This window comes from Pristiophorus japonicus, chromosome Y (assembly GCF_044704955.1).
Source record: "Pristiophorus japonicus isolate sPriJap1 chromosome Y, sPriJap1.hap1, whole genome shotgun sequence".
In the NCBI taxonomy this organism is placed as follows: Eukaryota; Metazoa; Chordata; class Chondrichthyes; family Pristiophoridae; genus Pristiophorus; species Pristiophorus japonicus.
Window position 1 is genome coordinate 31,751,231 of NC_092011.1, and position 21,895 is coordinate 31,773,125.

A 21,895-nucleotide genomic window follows, 5' to 3' on the forward strand; every position below is an offset into this window, starting at 1 on the left:
TGGATTAACATCAGTACAGATACAGTCATTAACACAGGGCGCTGGGGTAGAGGGGTAATTGATTGACAATGTGAGCGAGCTGGATCAAAGTCAATACATATGCAGTCAGTAACACAGGGCACTGGGGGAGAGAGGTTACTGAATGACAGTTTGAGGGAGCTGGCTTGACATCATACAGACACAATCAGTAACACAGGGCGCAGGGATAGAGGGGATACTGTGCGACAGGGTGAGGGAGCTGGATTAACATCAGTAAAGAAACAGTCAGTAACACAGGGTGCTGGGGGAGAGGGATTACTGAGTGTCAGCAAGAGGAAGCTCGATTAACATCAGTAAAGATACATTCAGGAACACAGGGCATTGGGGAGTGCGTTTACTGATTGACAGTGTGAGTGAGCTGGATTAACATTACTACAAACACAGTCAGTAACACAGGGCGCTTGTGGAGAAGGGTTACTGAGTGACAGTGTGAGGGAGCTGGATTAACATCATACAGATACAGTCAGTAACACAGGGCACTTTGGGAGAGGGGTTACTGAATGACAGTGTGGGGGAGCTGAATTAACATCATACAGATACAGTCAATAACACAGGGCACTTTGGGAGAGGGGTTACTGAATGACAATATGAGGGAGCTGGATTAACATCAGTACAGATACAGTCAGTAACACTGGGCGCTGGGAGAGAGTGGTTACTGAGTGACAGTGTGAGGGAGCTGGATTTTTCATTAGTACAGATATAGTCATTAACAAAGGGCGCTGGGGGCAAGGAGTTACTGAGTGACAGTGTGACGGAGCTGGATTAATATTAGTAGAGATACAGTCAGCAAAACAGGGCGCTGTGGGAGAGGGGTTACTGAGTGACAATGTGAGGGAACTGGATCAATACCAGTGCAGATACAGTCAGTAGCAGAGGATACTGGCGGAGAGGGATTACTGAATGACAGTGTGGTGGAGCTGGATTAACAGCAGTAAAGATATAGTCAGTAACACAGGTTGCTGGGAGAGTGGTTACTGAGTGACAGTGTGAGGGAGCTGGATTAACATCAGTACAGATACAGTCAGTAACACATGGCGTTGGCGGAGAGGGGTTACTGAGTGACAGTGTGAGGGAGCTGGATTTAACATCAGTACAGATACAGTCAGTAACACAGGCTGCTGGGAGAGGTGTTACGGAGTGACGGTGTGGGGGAGCTGGATTAACATCAATAAAGATACAGTAAGTAACACAGGGCGCTGGGAGGGAGGGGTTATTGAGTGACAGTGTGGGGGAGCTCGATTGACATCAGTACAGATACAGTCAGTAACACAGGGCGCTGGGGGAGAGGGGTTACTGAGTGACAGTGTAAGGGAACTGGATTAACATCAGTATAGATACAGTCAGTAACACAGGGCGCTGGGGGAGAAGTGTTAATGAGTGACAGTGTGAGGGAGATCGATTGACATCAGTACAGATACAGTCAGTAAAACTGAGCGCTGGGGGAGAAGGGTTAGTGAGTGACAGTTTGAGGGATCTCGATTAACATCATACAGATACAATCAGTAACACAGGGCACAGGGAGAGAGGGGTTACCGAGTGACAGTGTGAGGGGGCTGGATTAACATCAGTACAAATCCAGTCAGTAACGCAGGGTGCTGGGGTAGAGGGGGTACTGAGTGGCAGCGTGAGGGAACTGGATTAACATCAGTACAGATACATTCAGGAACACAGGGCACTGGAGGAGAGGGGTTACTGAGTGGTAGTGTTAGGGAGCAGAATTAAGATCAGTTAAGATACAGTCAGTAACACAGAGTGCTGGGAGAGAGGGTCTACTGAGTGACAGTGTGTGGGATCCGGATTAACATCAGTACCGATTCAGTCAGTAACACAGGGCACTGGGGGAGAGGGGTTACTGAGTGACAGTGTGAGCGAGCTGGATTTAAATCAGTACACTTAGAATCAGTAACACAAGGTGCTGGGGGTGAGTGGTTATTGAGTGACAGTGTGAAGCAGCTGGATTGACATCAGTACAGATACAGTCAGTAATAGAGGGTGCTGGGGGAGAGGGGTTACTGAGTGACAGTGTGAGGGTGCTGGATTAACATCAGTACAGATACAGTCAGTAACACAGAGTGCTGGGGGCGAGGGGTTACTGAGTGACAACGTGAGGGAGCTGGATCAACATCAGTACAGATACAGTCAGAAGCACAGGGCACTTGGGGAGAGAGGTTACTGAATGACAGTGTGAGGGAGCTGGAGTAACATAATACAGATACAGTCAGTAACACTGGGCGCTGGGGAGAGGGTTTACTGAATGACATTGTGAGGGAGCTGGATTAACATCAGTACAGATACAGTCAGTAATACAGATTGCTGAGAGAGGGGTTACGGAGTGACAGTGTGAGGGAGCTAGATTAACATCAGTACAGATACAGTCATTAACACAGGGCGCTGCGGTAGAGGGGTAATTGATTGACAATGTGAGCGAGCTGGATCAACATCAGTACATATACAGTCAGTAACACAGGGCACTGGGTGAGAGAGGTTACTGAATGACAGTTTGAGGTAGCTGGATTGATATCATACAGATACAATCAGTAACACAGGGCGCAGGGATAGAGGGGATACTGTGCGACAGGGTGAGGGAGCTGGATTAACATCAGTAAAGAAACAGTCAGTAACACAGGGTGCTGGGGGAGAGGGATTACTGAGTGGCAGCATGAGGAAGCTCGATTAACATCAGTAAAGATACATTCAGGAACACAGGGCATTGGGGAGTGCGTTTACTGATTGACAGTGTTAGTGAGCTGGATTAACATTACTACAAACACAGTCAGTAACACAGGGTGCTTGGGGAGAAGGGTTACTGAGTGACAGTGTGAGGGAGCTGGATTAACATCATACAGATACAGTCAGTAACACACGGCACTTTGGGAGAGGGGTTACTGAATGACAATGTGGGGGAGCTGAATTAACATCATACAGATACAGTCAGTAACACAGGGCACTTTGGGAGAGGGGTTACTGAATGACAATATGAGGGAGCTGGATTAACATCAGTACAGATACAGTCAGTAACACAGGGCGCTGGGAGAGAGTGGTTACTGAGTGACAGTGTGAGGGATCTGGATTAACATTAGTACAGATATAGTCAGTAATAAAGGGCGCTGGGGGAGAGGGGTTACTGAGTGACAGTGTGTGGGAACTGGATTAACATCAGTATAGATACAGTCAGTAACAGAGGGCGCTGGGGGAGAAGGGTTAGTGAGTGACAATGTGAGGGAGATCGATTGACATCAGTACAGATACAGTCAGTAAAACTGAGCGCTAGGGGGAGAAGGGTTAGTGAGTGACAATTTGAGGGAGGTCGATTAACATCATACAGATACAATCAGTAACACAGGGCACAGGGAGAGAGGGGTTACTGAGTGACAGTTTGAGGGAGCTGGATTAACATCAGTACAAATACAGTCAGTAACGCAGGGTGCTGGGGGAGAGGGGTTACTGAGTGGCAGCGTGAGGGAGCTGGATTAACATCAGTACAGATACAGTCAGTAATACAGGCTGCTGAGAGAGGGGTTACGGAGTGACAGTGTGAGGAAGCTAGATTAACATCAGTACAGATACAAGCAGTAACACAGGCTGCAGGGACAGGGTTTACGGAGTGACAGTGTGAGGGAGCTGGATTAACATCAGTACAGATACAGTAAGTAACAGATGGCGCTGGGGGAGAGGTGTTACTGAGTGACAGTGTGAGGGAGCTCGATTGACATCCGTACAGATACAGTCAGTAACACAGAGCGCTGGTGGAGAAAGGTTAGTGAGTGACAGTGTGAGGGAGCTGGATTAACATTAGTACAGATACAGTCATTAACACAGGGCGCTGGGGTAGAGGGGTAATTGATTGACAATGTGAGCGAGCTGGATCAAAATCAATACATATACAGTCAATAACACAGGGCACTGGGGGAGAGAGGTTACTGAATGACAGTTTGAGGGAGCTGGATTGACATCATACAGATACAATCAGTAACACAGGGCGCAGGGATAGAGGGGATACTGTGCGACAGGGTGAGGGAGCTGGATTAACATCAGTAAAGAAACAGTCAGTAACACAGGGTGCTGGGGGAGAGGGATTACTGAGTGTCAGCAAGAGGAAGCTCGATTAACATCAGTAAAGATACATTCAGGAACACAGGGCATTGGGGAGTGCGTTTACTGATTGACAGTGTGAGTGAGCTGGATTAACATTACTACAAACACAGTCAGTAACACAGGGCGCTTGTGGAGAAGGGTTACTGAGTGACAGTGTGAGGGAGCTGGATTAACATCATACAGATACAGTCAGTAACACAGGGCACTTTGGGAGAGGGGTTACTGAATGACAGTGTGGGGGAGCTGAATTAACATCATACAGATACATTCAATAACACAGGGCACTTTGGGAGAGGGGTTACTGAATGACAATATGAGGGAGCTGGATTAACATCAGTACAGATACAATCAGTAACACTGGGCGCTGGGAGAGAGTGGTTACTGAGTGACAGTGTGAGGGAGCTGGATTTTTCATTAGTACAGATATAGTCATTAACAAAGGGCGCTGGGGACAAGGAGTTACTGAGTGGCAGTGTGCGGGAGCTGGATTAATATTAGTAGAGATACAGTCAGCAAAACAGGGCGCTGTGGGAGAGGGGTTACTGAGTGACAATGTGAGGGAACTGGATCAATACCAGTGCAGATACAGTCAGTAGCACAGGACACTGGCGGAGAGGGGTTACTGAATGACAGTGTGGTGGAGCTGGATTAACAGCAGTAAAGATATAGTCAGTAACACAGGTTGCTGGGAGAGTGGTTACTGAGTGACAGTGTGAGGGAGCTGGATTAACATCAGTACAGATACAGTCAGTAACACATGGCGTTGGCGGAGAGGGGTTACTGAGTGACAGTGTGAGGGAGCTGGATTAACATCAGTACAGATACAGTCAGTAACACAGGCTGCTGGGAGAGGTGTTACGGAGTGACGGTGTGAGGGAGCTGGATTAACATCAATAAAGATACAGTAAGTAACACAGGGCGCTGGGGGAGAGGGGTTATTGAGTGACAGTGTGGGGGAGCTCGATTGACATCAGTACAGATACAGTCAGTAACACAGGGCGCTGGGGGAGAGGGGTTACTGAGTGATAGTGTGGGGGAGCTCGATTGACATCAGTATAGATACAGTCAGTAACACAGGGCGCTGGGGGAGAGGGGTTACTGAGTGACAGTCTGAGGGAACTGGATTAACATCAGTATAGATACAGTCAGTAACACAGGGCGCTGGGGGAGAAGTGTTAATGAGTGAAGGTGTGAGGGAGATCGATTGACATCAGTACAGATACAGTCAGTAAAACTGAGCGCTGGGGGAGAAGGGTTAGTGAGTGACAGTTTGAGGGAACTCGATTAACATCATACAGATACAATCAGTAACACAGGGCACAGGGAGAGAGGGGTTACTGAGTGACAGTGTGAGGCGGCTGGATTAACATCAGTACAAATACAGTCAGTAACGCAGGGTGCTGGGGGAGAGGGGTTACTGAGTGGCAGCGTGAGGGAACTGGATTAACATCAGTACAGATACATTCAGGAACACAGGGCACTGGAGGAGAGGGGTTACTGAGTGGTAGTGTTAGGGAGCAGAATTAAGATCAGTTAAGATACAGTCAGTAACACAGAGTGCTGGGAGAGAGGGTCTACTGAGTGACAGTGTGTGGGATCTGGATTAACATCAGTACCGATTCAGTCAGTAACACAGGGCACTGGGAGAGAGGGGTTACTGAGTGACAGTGTGAGGGAGCTGGATTTAAATCAGTACACTTAGAATCAGTAACACAAGGTGCTGGGGGTGAGTGGTTATTGAGTGACAGTGTGAAGCAGCTGGATTGACATCAGTACAGATACAGTCAGTAATAGAGGGTGCTGGGGGAGAGGGGTTACTGAGTGACAGTGTGAGGGTGCTGGATTAACATCAGTACAGATACAGTCAGTAACACAGAGTGCTGGGGGCGAGGGGTTACTGAGTGACAACGTGAGGGAGCTGGATCAACATCAGTACAGATACAGTCAGTAGCACAGGGCACTTGGGGAGAGAGGTTACTGAATGACAGTGTGAGGGAGCTGGAGTAACATAATACAGATACAGTCAGTAACACTGGGCGCCGGGGAGAGGGGTTACTGAATGACATTGTGAGGGAGCTGGATTAACATCAGTACAGATACAGTCAGTAATACAGATTGCTGAGAGAGGGGTTACGGAGTGACAGTGTGAGGGAGCTAGATTAACATCAGTACAGATACAGTCATTAACACAGGGCGCTGCAGTAGAGGGGTAATTGATTGACAATGTGAGCGAGCTGGATCAACATCAGTACATATACAGTCAGTATCACAGGGCACTGCGTGAGAGAGGTTACTGAATGACAGTTTGAGGGAGCTGGATTGACATCATACAGATACAATCAGTAACACAGGGCGCAGGGATAGAGGGGATACTGTGCGACAGGGTGAGGGAGCTGGATTAACATCAGTAAAGAAACAGTCAGTAACACAGGGTGCTGGGGGAGAGGGATTACTGAGTGGCAGCATGAGAAAGCTCGATTAACATCAGTAAAGATACATTCAGGAACACAGGGCATTGGGGAGTGCGTTTACTGATTGACAGTGTTAGTGAGCTGGATTAACATTACTACAAACACAGTCAGTAACACAGGGCGCTTGGGGAGAAGGGTTACTGAGTGACAGTGTGAGGGAGCTGGATTAACATCATACAGATACAGTCAGTAACACAGGGCACTTTGGGAGAGGGGTTACTGAATGACAGTGTGGGGGAGCTGAATTAAGATTCATACAGATACAGTCAGTAACACAGGGCACTTTGGGAGAGGGGTTACTGAATGACAATATGAGGGAGCTGGATTAACATCAGTACAGATACAGTCAGTAACACAGGGCGCTGGGAGAGAGTGGTTACTGAGTGACAGTGTGAGGGAGCTGGATTAACATTAGTACAGATATAGTCAGTAATAAAGGGCACTGGGGGCAAGGAGTTACTGAGTGACAGTGTGAGGGAGCTGGATTAATATTAGTAAAGATACAGTCAGCAAAACAGGGCGCTGTGGGAGAGGGGTTACTGAGTGACAATGTGAGGGAACTGGATCAACACCAGTACAGATACAGTCAGTAGCACAGGCCAGTGGGGGAGAGAGGGTACTGAATGACAGTGTGGTGGAGCTGGATTAACAGCAGTACAGATATAGTCAGTAACACAGGCTGCTGGGAGACTGGTTACTGAGTGACAGTGTGAGGGAGCTGGATTAACATTAGTACAGATATAGTCAGTAATAAAGGGCGCTGTGGGCAAGGAGTTACTGAGTGACAGTGTGAGGGAGCTGGATTAATATTAGTAGAGATACAGTCAGCAAAACAGGGCGCTGTGGGAGAGGGGTTACTGAGTGACAATGTGAGGGAACTGGATCAACACCAGTACAGATACAGTCAGTAGCACAGGCCACTGGGGGAGAGAGGGTACTGAATGACAGTGTGGTGGAGCTGGATTAACAGCAGTACAGATATAGTCAGTAACACAGGCTGCTGCGAGAGTGGTTACTGAGTGACAGTGTGAGGGAGCTGGATTAACATCAGTACAGATACAGTCAGTAACACATGGCGCTGAGGGAGAGGGGTTACTGAGTGACAGTGTGAGGGAGCTGGATTAACATCAGTACAGATACAGTCAGTAACACAGGCTGCTGGGAGAGGGGTTATGGAATGACGGTGTGAGGGAGCTGGATTAACATCAGTAAAGATACAGGAAGTAACACAGGGCGCTGGGGGAGAGGGGTAACTGAGTGACAGTGTGAGGGAGCTCGATTGACATCAGTACAGATACAGTCAGTAACACAGGGCGCTGGGGGAGAGGGGTTTCTGAGTGACAGTATGAGGGAATTGGATTAACATCAGTATAGATACAGTCAGTAACACAGGGCGCTGGGGGAGAAGGGATAGTGAGTGACAGTGTGAGGGAGATCGATTGACATCAGTACAGATACAGTCAGTAAAACTGAGCGCTGGCGGAGAAGGGTTAGTGAGTGACAGTTTGAGGGAGGTCGATTAACATCATACAGATACAATCAGTAACACAGGGCACAGGGAGAGAGGGGTTACTGAGTGACAGTTTGAGGGGGCTGGATTAACATCAGTACAAATACAGACAGTAACGCAGGGTGCTGGGGGAGAGGGGTAACTGAGTGGCAGCGTGAGGGAGCTGGATTAACATCAGTACAGATACAGGCAGTAATACAGGCTGCTGAGAGAGGGGTTACGGAGTGACAGTGTGAGGGAGCTAGATTAACATCAGTACAGATAGAAGCAGTAACACGGGCTGCAGGGACAGGGGTTACGGAGTGACAGTGTGAGGGAGCTGGATTAACATCAGTACAGATACAGTAAGTAACAGAGGGCGCTGGGGGAGAGGGGTTACTGAGTGACAGTGTGAGGGAGCTCGATTGACATCAGTACAGATACAGTCAGTAACACAGAGCGCTGGTGGAGAAAGGTTAGTGAGTGACAGTGTGAGGGAGCTGGATTAACATCAGTACAGATACAGTCATTAACACAGGGCGCTGGGGTAGAGGGGTAATTGATTGACAATGTGAGCGAGCTGGATCAAAGTCAATACATATGCAGTCAGTAACACAGGGCACTGGGGGAGAGAGGTTACTGAATGACAGTTTGAGGGAGCTGGCTTGACATCATACAGACACAATCAGTAACACAGGGCGCAGGGATAGAGGGGATACTGTGCGACAGGGTGAGGGAGCTGGATTAACATCAGTAAAGAAACAGTCAGTAACACAGGGTGCTGAGGGAGAGGGATTACTGAGTGTCAGCAAGAGGAAGCTCGATTAACATCAGTAAAGATACATTCAGGAACACAGGGCGCTTGTGGAGAAGGGTTACTGAGTGACAGTGTGAGGGAGCTGGATTAACATCATACAGATACAGTCAGTAACACAGGGCACTATGGGAGAGGGGTTACTGAATGACAGTGTGGGGGAGCTGAATTAACATCATACAGATACAGTCAATAACACAGGGCACTTTGGGAGAGGGGTTACTGAATGACAATATGAGGGAGCTGGATTAACATCAGTACAGATACAGTCAGTAACACTGGGCGCTGGGAGAGAGTGGTTACTGAGTGACAGTGTGAGGGAGCTGGATTAACATTAGTACAGATATAGTCATTAACAAAGGGCGCTGGGGGCAAGGAGTTACTGAGTGACAGTGTGAGGGAGCTGGATTAATATTAGTAGAGATACAGTCAGCAAAACAGGGCGCTGTGGGAGAGGGGTTACTGAGTGACAATGTGAGGGAACTGGATCAATACCAGTGCAGATACAGTCAGTAGCACAGGACACTGGCGGAGAGGGGTTACTGAATGACAGTGTGGTGGAGCTGGATTAACAGCAGTAAAGATATAGTCAGTAACACAGGTTGCTGGGAGAGTGGTTACTGAGTGACAGTGTGAGGGAGCTGGATTAACATCAGTACAGATACAGTCAGTAACACATGGCGTTGGCGGAGAGGGGTTACTGAGTGACAGTGTGAGGGAGCTGGATTAACATCAGTACAGATACAGTCAGTAACACAGGCTGCTGGGAGAGGTGTTACGGAGTGACGGTGTGAGGGAGCTGGATTAACATCAATAAAGATACAGTAAGTAACACAGGGCGCTGGGAGGGAGGGGTTATTGAGTGACAGTGTGGGGGAGCTCGATTGACATCAGTACAGATACAGTCAGTCAAACTGAGCGCTGGGGGAGAAGGGTTAGTGAGTGACAGTGTGAGGGAGATCGATTGACATCAGTACAGATACAGTCAGTAAAACTGAGCGCTGGGGGAGAAGGGTTAGTGAGTGACAGTTTGAGGGATCTCGATTAACATCATACAGATACAATCAGTAACACAGGGCACAGGGAGAGAGGGGTTACCGAGTGACAGTGTGAGGGGGCTGGATTAACATCAGTACAAATACAGTCAGTAACGCAGGGTGCTGGGGGAGAGGGGTTACTGAGTGGCAGCGTGAGGGAACTGGATTAACATCAGTACAGATACATTCAGGAACACAGGGCACTGGAGGAGAGGGGTTACTGAGTGGTAGTGTTAGGGAGCAGAATTAAGATCAGTTAAGATACAGTCAGTAACACAGAGTGCTGGGAGAGAGGGTCTACTGAGTGACAGTGTGTGGGATCTGGATTAACGTAAGTACTGATTCAGTCAGTAACACAGGGCACTGGGAGAGAGGGGTTACTGAGTGACAGTGTGAGGGAGCTGGATTTAAATCAGTATACTTAGAATCAGTAACACAAGGTGCTGGGGGTGAGTGGTTATTGAGTGACAGTGTGAAGCAGCTGGATTGACATCAGTACAGATACAGTCAGTAATAGAGGGTGCTGGGGGTGAGGGGTTACTGAGTGACAGTGTGAGGGTGCTGGATTAACATCAGTACAGATACAGTCAGTAACACAGAGTGCTGGGGGCGAGGGGTTACTGAGTGACAACGTGAGGGAGCTGGATCAACATCAGTACAGATACAGTCAGTAGCACAGGGCACTTGGGGAGAGAGGTTACTGAATGACAGTGTGAGGGAGCTGGAGTAACATAATACAGATACAGTCAGTAACACTGGGCGCTGGGGAGAGGGGTTACTGAATGACATTGTGAGGGAGCTAGATTAACATCAGTACAGATACAGTCATTAACACAGGGCGCTGCGGTAGAGGGGTAATTGATTGACAATGTGAGCGAGCTGGATCAACATCAGTACATATACAGTCAGTAACACAGGGCACTGGGTGAGAGAGGTTACTGAATGACAGTTTGAGGTAGCTGGATTGACATCATACAGATACAATCAGTAACACAGGGCGCAGGTATAGAGCGGATACTGTGCGACAGGGTGAGGGAGCTGGATTAACATCAGTAAAGAAACAGTCAGTAACACAGGGTGCTGGGGTAGAGGGATTACTGAGTGGCAGCATGAGGAAGCTCGATTAACATCAGTAAAGATACATTCAGGAACACAGGGCATTGGCGAGTGCATTTACTGATTGACAGTGTTAGTGAGCTGGATTAACATTACTACAAACACAGTCAGTAACACAGGGCGCTTGGGGAGAAGGGTTACTGAGTGACAGTGTGAGGGAGCTGGATTAACATCATACAGATACAGTCAGTAACACAGGGCACTTTGGGAGAGGGGTTACTGAATGACAATGTGGTGGAGCTGAATTAACATCATACAGATACAGTCAGTAACACAGGGCACTTTGGGAGAGGGGTTACTGAATGACAATATGAGGGAGCTGGATTAACATCAGTACAGATACAATCAGTAACAGAGGGCGCTGGGAGAGAGTGGTTACTGAGTGACAGTGTGAGGGAGCTGGATTAACATTAGTACAGATATAGTCAGTAATAAAGGGCACTGGGGGCAAGGAGTTACTGAGTGACAGTGTGAGGGAGCTGGATTAATATTAGTAGAGATACAGTCAGCAAAACAGGGCGCTGTGGGAGAGGGGTTACTGAGTGACAATGTGAGGGAACTGGATCAACACCAGTACAGATACAGTCAGTAGCACAGGCCACTGGGGGAGAGAGGGTACTGAATGACAGTGTGGTGGAGCTGGATTAACATCAGTACAGATATAGTCAATAACACAGGCTGCTGGGAGAGTGGTTACTGAGTGACAGTGTCAGGGAGCTGGATTAACATCAGTACAGATACAGTCAGTAACACATGGCGCTGGGGGAGAGGGGTTACTGAGTGACAGTGTGAGGGAGCTGGATTAACATCAGTACAGATACAGTCAGTAATACAGGCTGCTGAGAGAGGGGTTACGGAGTGACAGTGTGAGGGAGCTAGATTAACATCAGTACAGACACAAGCAGTAACACAGGCTGCAGGGACAGGGGTTACGGAGTGACAGTGTGAGGGAGCTGGATTAACATCAGTACAGATACAGTAAGTAACAGAGGGCGCTGGGGGAGAGGGGTTACTGAGTGACAGTGTGAGGGAGCTCGATTGACATCAGTACAGATACAGTCAGTAACACAGAGTGCTGGTGGAGAAAGGTTAGTGAGTGACAGTGTGAGGGAGCTGGATTAACATCAGTACAGATACAGTCATTAACACAGTGCGCTGGGGTAGAGGGGTAATTGATTGACAATGTGAGCGAGCTGGATCAAAATCAATACATATGCAGTCAGTAACACAGGGCACTGGAGGAGAGAGGTTACTGAATGACAGTTTGAGGGAGCTGGCTTGACATCATACAGACACAATCAGTAACACAGGGCGCAGGGATAGAGGGGATACTGTGCGACAGGGTGAGGGAGCTGGATTAACATCAGTAAAGAAACAGTCAGTAACACAGGGTGCTGGGGGAGAGGGATTACTGAGTGTCAGCAAGAGGAAGCTCGATTAACATCAGTAAAGATACATTCAGGAACACAGGGCATTGGGGAGTGCGTTTACTGATTGACAGTGTGAGTGAGCTGGATTTACATTACTACAAACACAGTCAGTAACACAGGGCGCTTGTGGAGAAGGGTTACTGAGTGACAGTGTGAGGGAGCTGGATTAACATCATACAGATACATTCAATAACACAGGGCACTTTGGGAGAGGGGTTACGCAATGACAATATGAGGGAGCTGGATTAACATCAGTACAGATACAGTCAGTAACACTGGGCGCTGGGAGAGAGTGGTTACTGAGTGACAGTGTGAGGGAGCTGGATTAACATTAGTACAGATATAGTCATTAACAAAGGGTGCTGGGGGCAAGGAGTTACTGAGTGACAGTGTGAGGGAGCTGGATTAATATTAGTAGAGATACAGTCAGCAAAACAGGGCGCTGTGGGAGAGGGGTTACTGAGTGACAATGTGAGGGAACTGGATCAACACCAGTACAGATAGTCAGTAGCACAGGACACTGGCGGAGAGGGGTTACTGAATGACAGTGTGGTGGAGCTGGATTAACAGCAGTAAAGATATAGTCAGTAACACAGGTTGCTGGGCGAGTGGTTACTGAGTGACAGTGTGAGGGAGCTGGATTAACATCAGTACAGATACAGTCAGTAATACATGGCGCTGGCGGAGAGGGGTTACTGAGTGACAGTGTGAGGGAGCTGGATTAACATCAGTACAGATACATTCAGTAATACAGGCTGCTGAGAGAGGGGTTACGGAGTGACAGTGTGAGGTTGCTGGATTAACATCAGTACAGATATAGTCAGTAACACAGGCTGCAGGGAGAGTGGTTACGGAGTGACGGTGTGAGGGAGCTGGATTAACATCAGTAAAGATACAGGAAGTAACACAGGGCACTGGGGAAGAAGGGTAACTGAGTGACAGTGTGAGGGAGCTCGATTGACATCAGTACAGATACAGTCAGTAACACAGGGCGCTGGGGGAGAGGGGTTACTGAGTGACAGTGTGAGGGAACTGGATTAACATCAGTATAGATACAGTCAGTAACACAGGGCGCTGGGGGAGAAGGGTTAGTGAGTGACAGTGTGAGGGAGATCGATTGACATCAGTACAGATACAGTCAGTAAAACTGAGCGCTGGGGGAGAGGGGTTACTGAGTGACAGTGTGAGGGAGCTCGATTGACATCCGTACAGATACAGTCAGTAACACAGAGCGCTATATGAGAAAGGTTAGTGAGTGACAGTGTGAGGGAGCTGGATTAACATTAGTACAGATACAGTCATTAACACCGGGCGCTGGGGTAGAGGGGTAATTGATTGACAATGTGTGCGAGCTGGATCAAAATCAATACATATACAGTCAGTAGCACAGGGCACTGGGGGAGAGAGGTTACTGAATGACAGTTTGAGGGAGCTGGATTGACATTATACAGATACAATCAGTAACACAGGGCGCAGGGATAGAGGGGATACTGTGCGACAGGGTGAGGGAGCTGGATTAACATCAGTAAAGAAACAGTCAGTAACACAGGGTGCTGGGGGAGAGGGATTACTGAGTGGCAGCATGAGGAAGCACGATTAACATCAGTAAAGATACATTCAGGAACACAGGGCATTGGGGAGTGCGTTTACTGATTGACAGTGTGAGTGAGCTGGATTAACATTACTACAAACACAGTCAGTAACACAGGGCGCTTGTGGAGAAGGGTTACTGAGTGACAGTGTGAGGGAGCTGAATTAACATCATACAGATACAGTCAGTAACACAGGGCACTTTGGGAGAGGGGTTACTGAATGACAGTGTGGGGGAGCTGAATTAACATCATACAGATACAGTCAGTAACACAGGGCGCTTTGGGAGAGGGGTTACTGAATGACAATATGAGGGAGCTGGATTAACATCAGTACAGATACAGTCAGTAACACTGGGCGCTGGGCGAGAGTGGTTACTGAGTGACAGTGTGAGGGAGCTGGATTAACATTAGTACAGATATAGTCATTAACAAAGGGCGCTGGGGGCAAGGAGTTACTGAGTGACAGTGTGAGGGAGCTGGATTAATATTAGTAGAGATACATTCAGCAAAACAGGGCGCTGTGGGAGAGGGGTTACTGAGTGACAATGTGAGGGAACTGGATCAATACCAGTACAGATACAGTCAGTAGCACAGGACACTGGCGGAGAGGGGTTACTGAATGACAGTGTGGTGGAGCTGGATTAACAGCAGTAAAGATATAGTCAGTAACACAGGTTGCTGGGAGAGTGGTTACTGAGTGACAGTGTGAGGGAGCTGGATTAACATCAGTACAGATACAGTCAGTAACACATGGCGTTGGCGGAGAGGGGTTACTGAGTGACGTGTGAGGGAGCTGGATTAACATCAGTACAGATACAGTCAGTAACACAGGCTGCTGGGAGAGGTGTTACGGAGTGACGGTGTGAGGGAGCTGGATTAACATTAGTACAAATATAGTCAGTAATAAAGGGCGCTGGGGGCAAGGAGTTACTGAGTGACAGTGTGAGGGAGCTGGATTAATATTATTAGAGATACAGTCAGCAAAACAGGGCGCTGTGGGAGAGGGGTTACTGAGTGACAATGTGAGGGAACTGGATCAACACCAGTACAGATACAGTCAGTAGCACAGGCCACTGGGGGAGAGAGGGTACTGAATGACAGTGTGGTGGAGCTGGATTAACATCAGTACAGATATAGTCAATAACACAGGCTGCTGGGAGAGTGGTTACTGAGTGACAGTGTCAGGGAGCTGGATTAACATCAGTACAGATACAGTCAGTAACACATGGCGCTGGGGGAGAGGGGTTACTGAGTGACAGTGTGAGGGAGCTGGATTAACATCAGTACAGATACAGTCAGTAATACAGGCTGCTGAGAGAGGGGTTACGGAGTGACAGTGTGAGGGAGCTAGATTAACATCAGTACAGACACAAGCAGTAACACAGGCTGCAGGGACAGGGGTTACGGAGTGACAGTGTGAGGGAGCTGGATTAACATCAGTACAGATACAGTAAGTAACAGAGGGCGCTGGGGGAGAGGGGTTACTGAGTGACAGTGTGAGGGAGCTCGATTGACATCAGTACAGATACAGTCAGTAACACAGAGTGCTGGTGGAGAAAGGTTAGTGAGTGACAGTGTGAGGGAGCTGGATTAACATCAGTACAGATACAGTCATTAACACAGTGCGCTGGGGTAGAGGGGTAATTGATTGACAATGTGAGCGAGCTGGATCAAAATCAATACATATGCAGTCAGTAACACAGGGCACTGGAGGAGAGAGGTTACTGAATGACAGTTTGAGGGAGCTGGCTTGACATCATACAGACACAATCAGTAACACAGGGCGCAGGGATAGAGGGGATACTGTGCGACAGGGTGAGGGAGCTGGATTAACATCAGTAAAGAAACAGTCAGTAACACAGGGTGCTGGGGGAGAGGGATTACTGAGTGTCAGCAAGAGGAAGCTCGATTAACATCAGTAAAGATACATTCAGGAACACAGGGCATTGGGGAGTGCGTTTACTGATTGACAGTGTGAGTGAGCTGGATTTACATTACTACAAACACAGTCAGTAACACAGGGCGCTTGTGGAGAAGGGTTACTGAGTGACAGTGTGAGGGAGCTGGATTAACATCATACAGATACATTCAATAACACAGGGCACTTTGGGAGAGGGGTTACGCAATGACAATATGAGGGAGCTGGATTAACATCAGTACAGATACAGTCAGTAACACTGGGCGCTGGGAGAGAGTGGTTACTGAGTGACAGTGTGAGGGAGCTGGATTAACATTAGTACAGATATAGTCATTAACAAAGGGTGCTGGGGGCAAGGAGTTACTGAGTGACAGTGTGAGGGAGCTGGATTAATATTAGTAGAGATACAGTCAGCAAAACAGGGCGCTGTGGGAGAGGGGTTACTGAGTGACAATGTGAGGGAACTGGATCAACACCAGTACAGATAGTCAGTAGCACAGGACACTGGCGGAGAGGGGTTACTGAATGACAGTGTGGTGGAGCTGGATTAACAGCAGTAAAGATATAGTCAGTAACACAGGTTGCTGGGCGAGTGGTTACTGAGTGACAGTGTGAGGGAGCTGGATTAACATCAGTACAGATACAGTCAGTAATACATGGCGCTGGCGGAGAGGGGTTACTGAGTGACAGTGTGAGGGAGCTGGATTAACATCAGTACAGATACATTCAGTAATACAGGCTGCTGAGAGAGGGGTTACGGAGTGACAGTGTGAGGTTGCTGGATTAACATCAGTACAGATATAGTCAGTAACACAGGCTGCAGGGAGAGTGGTTACGGAGTGACGGTGTGAGGGAGCTGGATTAACATCAGTAAAGATACAGGAAGTAACACAGGGCACTGGGGAAGAAGGGTAACTGAGTGACAGTGTGAGGGAGCTCGATTGACATCAGTACAGATACAGTCAGTAACACAGGGTGCTGGGGGAGAGGGGTTACTGAGTGACAGTGTGAGGGAACTGGATTAACATCAGTATAGATACAGTCAGTAACACAGGGCGCAGGGGGAGAAGGGTTAGTGAGTGACAGTGTGAGGGAGATCGATTGACATCAGTACAGATACAGTCAGTAAAACTGAGCGCTGGGGGAGAGGGGTTACTGAGTGACAGTGTGAGGGAGCTCGATTGACATCCGTACAGATACAGTCAGTAACACAGAGCGCTATATGAGAAAGGTTAGTGAGTGACAGTGTGAGGGAGCTGGATTAACATTAGTACAGATACAGTCATTAACACCGGGCGCTGGGGTAGAGGGGTAATTGATTGACAATGTGTGCGAGCTGGATCAAAATCAATACATATACAGTCAGTAGCACAGGGCACTGGGGGAGAGAGGTTACTGAATGACAGTTTGAGGGAGCTGGATTGACATTATACAGATACAATCAGTAACACAGGGCGCAGGGATAGAGGGGATACTGTGCGACAGGGTGAGGGAGCTGGATTAACATCAGTAAAGAAACAGTCAGTAACACAGGGTGCTGGGGGAGAGGGATTACTGAGTGGCAGCATGAGGAAGCACGATTAACATCAGTAAAGATACATTCAGGAACACAGGGCATTGGGGAGTGCGTTTACTGATTGACAGTGTGAGTGAGCTGGATTAACATTACTACAAACACAGTCAGTAACACAGGGCGCTTGTGGAGAAGGGTTACTGAGTGACAGTGTGAGGGAGCTGAATTAACATCATACAGATACAGTCAGTAACACAGGGCACTTTGGGAGAGGGGTTACTGAATGACAGTGTGGGGGAGCTGAATTAACATCATACAGATACAGTCAGTAACACAGGGCGCTTTGGGAGAGGGGTTACTGAATGACAATATGAGGGAGCTGGATTAACATCAGTACAGATACAGTCAGTAACACTGGGCGCTGGGCGAGAGTGGTTACTGAGTGACAGTGTGAGGGAGCTGGATTAACGTTAGTACAGATATAGTCATTAACAAAGGGCGCTGGGGGCAAGGAGTTACTGAGTGACAGTGTGAGGGAGCTGGATTAATATTAGTAGAGATACATTCAGCAAAACAGGGCGCTGTGGGAGAGGGGTTACTGAGTGACAATGTGAGGGAACTGGATCAATACCAGTACAGATACAGTCAGTAGCACAGGACACTGGCGGAGAGGGGTTACTGAATGACAGTGTGGTGGAGCTGGATTAACAGCAGTAAAGATATAGTCAGTAACACAGGTTGCTGGGAGAGTGGTTACTGAGTGACAGTGTGAGGGAGCTGGATTAACATCAGTACAGATACAGTCAGTAACACATGGCGTTGGCGGAGAGGGGTTACTGAGTGACAGTGTGAGGGAGCTGGATTAACATCAGTACAGATACAGTCAGTAACACAGGCTGCTGGGAGAGGTGTTACGGAGTGACGGTGTGAGGGAGCTGGATTAACATCAGTAAAGATACAGTAAGTAACACAGGGCGCTGATGGAGAGGGGTTATTGAGTGATAGTGTGGGGGAGCTCGATTGACATCAGTATAGATACAGTCAGTAACACAGGGCGCTGGGGGAGAGGGGTTACTGAGTGACAGTCTGAGGGAACTGGATTAACATCAGTATAGATACAGTCAGTAACACAGGGCGCTGGGGGAGATGTGTTAATGAGTGACAGTGTGAGGGAGATCGATTGACATCAGTACAGATACAGTCAGTAAAACTGAGCGCTGGGGGAGAAGGGTTAGTGAGTGACAGTTTGAGGGAGGTCGATTAACATCATACAGATACAATCAGTAACATAGGGCACAGGGAGAGAGGGGTTACTGAGTGACAGTTTGAGGGGGCTGGATTAACATCAGTACAAATACAGTCAGTAACGCAGGGTGCTGGGGGAGAGGGGTTACTGAGTGGCAGCGTGAGGGAGCTGGATTAACATCAGTACAGATACAGTCAGTAATACAGGCTGCTGAGAGAGGGGTTATGGAGTGACAGTGTGAGGGAGCTAGATTAACATCAGTACAGACACAAGCAGTAACACAGGCTGCAGGGACAGGGGTTACGGAGTGACAGTGTGAGGGAGCTGGATTAACATCAGTACAGATACAGTAAGTAACAGAGGGCGCTGGGGGAGAGGGGTTACTGAGTGACAGTGTGAGGGAGCTCGATTGACATCAGTACAGATACAGTCAGTAACACAGAGTGCTGGTGGAGAAAGGTTAGTGAGTGACAGTGTGAGGGAGCTGGATTAACATCAGTACAGATACAGTCATTAACACAGTGCGCTGGGGTAGAGGGGTAATTGATTGACAATGTGAGCGAGCTGGATCAAAATCAATACATATGCAGTCAGTAACACAGGGCACTGGAGGAGAGAGGTTACTGAATGACAGTTTGAGGGAGCTGGCTTGACATCATACAGACACAATCAGTAACACAGGGCGCAGGGATAGAGGGGATACTGTGCGACAGGGTGAGGGAGCTGGATTAACATCAGTAAAGAAACAGTCAGTAACACAGGGTGCTGGGGGAGAGGGATTACTGAGTGTCAGCAAGAGGAAGCTCGATTAACATCAGTAAAGATACATTCAGGAACACAGGGCATTGGGGAGTGCGTTTACTGATTGACAGTGTGAGTGAGCTGGATTTACATTACTACAAACACAGTCAGTAACACAGGGCGCTGGGGGCAAGGAGTTACTGAGTGACAGTGTGAGGGAGCTCGATTGACATCAGTACAGATACAGTCAGTAACACAGGGCGCTGGGGGAGAGGGGTTACTGAGTGACAGTGTGAGGGAACTGGATTAACATCAGTATAGATACAGTCAGTAACACAGGGCGCTGGGGGAGAAGGGTTAGTGAGTGACAGTGTGAGGGAGATCGATTGACATCAGTACAGATACAGTCAGTAAAACTGAGCGCTGGGGGAGAGGGGTTACTGAGTGACAGTGTGAGGGAGCTCGATTGACATCCGTACAGATACAGTCAGTAACACAGAGCGCTATATGAGAAAGGTTAGTGAGTGACAGTGTGAGGGAGCTGGATTAACATTAGTACAGATACAGTCATTAACACCGGGCGCTGGGGTAGAGGGGTAATTGATTGACAATGTGTGCGAGCTGGATCAAAATCAATACATATACAGTCAGTAGCACAGGGCACTGGGGGAGAGAGGTTACTGAATGACAGTTTGAGGGAGCTGGATTGACATCATACAGATACAATCAGTAACACAGGGCGCAGGGATAGAGGGGATACTGTGCGACAGGGTGAGGGAGCTGGATTAACATCAGTAAAGAAACAGTCAGTAACACAGGGTGCTGGGGGAGAGGGATTACTGAATGTCAGCAAGAGGAAGCTCGATTAACATCAGTAAAGATACATTCAGGAACACAGGGCATTGGGGAGTGCGTTTACTGATTGACAGTGTGAGTGAGCTGGATTAACATTACTACAAACACAGTCAGTAACACAGGGCGCTTGTGGAGAAGGGTTACTGAGTGACAGTGTGAGGGAGCTGAATTAACATCATACCGATACAGTCAGTAACACAGGGCACTTTGGGAGAGGGGTTACTGAATGACAGTGTGGGGGAGCTGAATTAACATCATACAGATACAGTCAGTAACACAGGGCGCTTTGGGAGAGGGGTTACTGAATGACAATATGAGGGAGCTGGATTAACATCAGTACAGATACAGTCAGTAACACTGGGCGCTGGGCGAGAGTGGTTACTGAGTGACAGTGTGAGGGAGCTGGATTAACATTAGTACAGATATAGTCATTAACAAAGGGCGCTGGGGGCAAGGAGTTACTGAGTGACAATGTGAGGGAGCTGGATTAATATTAGTAGAGATACATTCAGCAAAACAGGGCGCTGTGGGAGAGGGGTTACTGAGTGACAATGTGAGGGAAACTGGATCAATACCAGTACAGATACAGTCAGTAGCACAGGACACTGGCGGAGAGGGGTTACTGAATGACAGTGTGGTGGAGCTGGATTAACAGCAGTAAAGATATAGTCAGTAACACAGGTTGCTGGGAGAGTGGTTACTGAGTGACAGTGTGAGGGAGCTGGATTAACATCAGTACAGATACAGTCAGTAACACATGGCGTTGGCGGAGAGGGGTTACTGAGTGACAGTGTGAGGGAGCTGGATTAACATCAGTACAGATACATTCAGTAACACAGGCTGCTGGGAGAGGTGTTACGGAGTGACGGTGTGAGGGAGCTGGATTAACATCAGTAAAGATACAGTAAGTAACACAGGGCGCTGATGGAGAGGGGTTATTGAGTGATAGTGTGGGGGAGCTCGATTGACATCAGTATAGATACAGTCAGTAACACAGGGCGCTGGGGGAGAGGGGTTACTGAGTGACAGTCTGAGGGAACTGGATTAACATCAGTATAGATACAGTCAGTAACACAGGGCGCTGGGGGAGAAGTGTTAATGAGTGATAGTGTGAGGGAGATCGATTGACATCAGTACAGATACAGTCAGTAAAACTGAGCGCTGGGGGAGAAGGGTTAGTGAGTGACAGTTTGAGGGAACTCGATTAACATCATACAGATACAATCAGTAACACAGGGCACAGGGAGAGAGGGGTTACTGAGTGACAGTGTGAGGCGGCTGGATTAACATCAGTACAAATACAGTCAGTAACGCAGGGTGCTGGGGGAGAGGGGTTACTGAGTGGCAGCGTGAGGGAACTGGATTAACATCAGTACAGATACATTCAGGAACACAGGGCACTGGAGGAGAGGGGTTACTGAGTGGTAGTGTTAGGGAGCAGAATTAAGATCAGTTAAGATACAGTCAGTAACACAGAGTGCTGGGAGAGAGGGTCTACTGAGTGACAGTGTGTGGGATCTGGATTAACATCAGTACCGA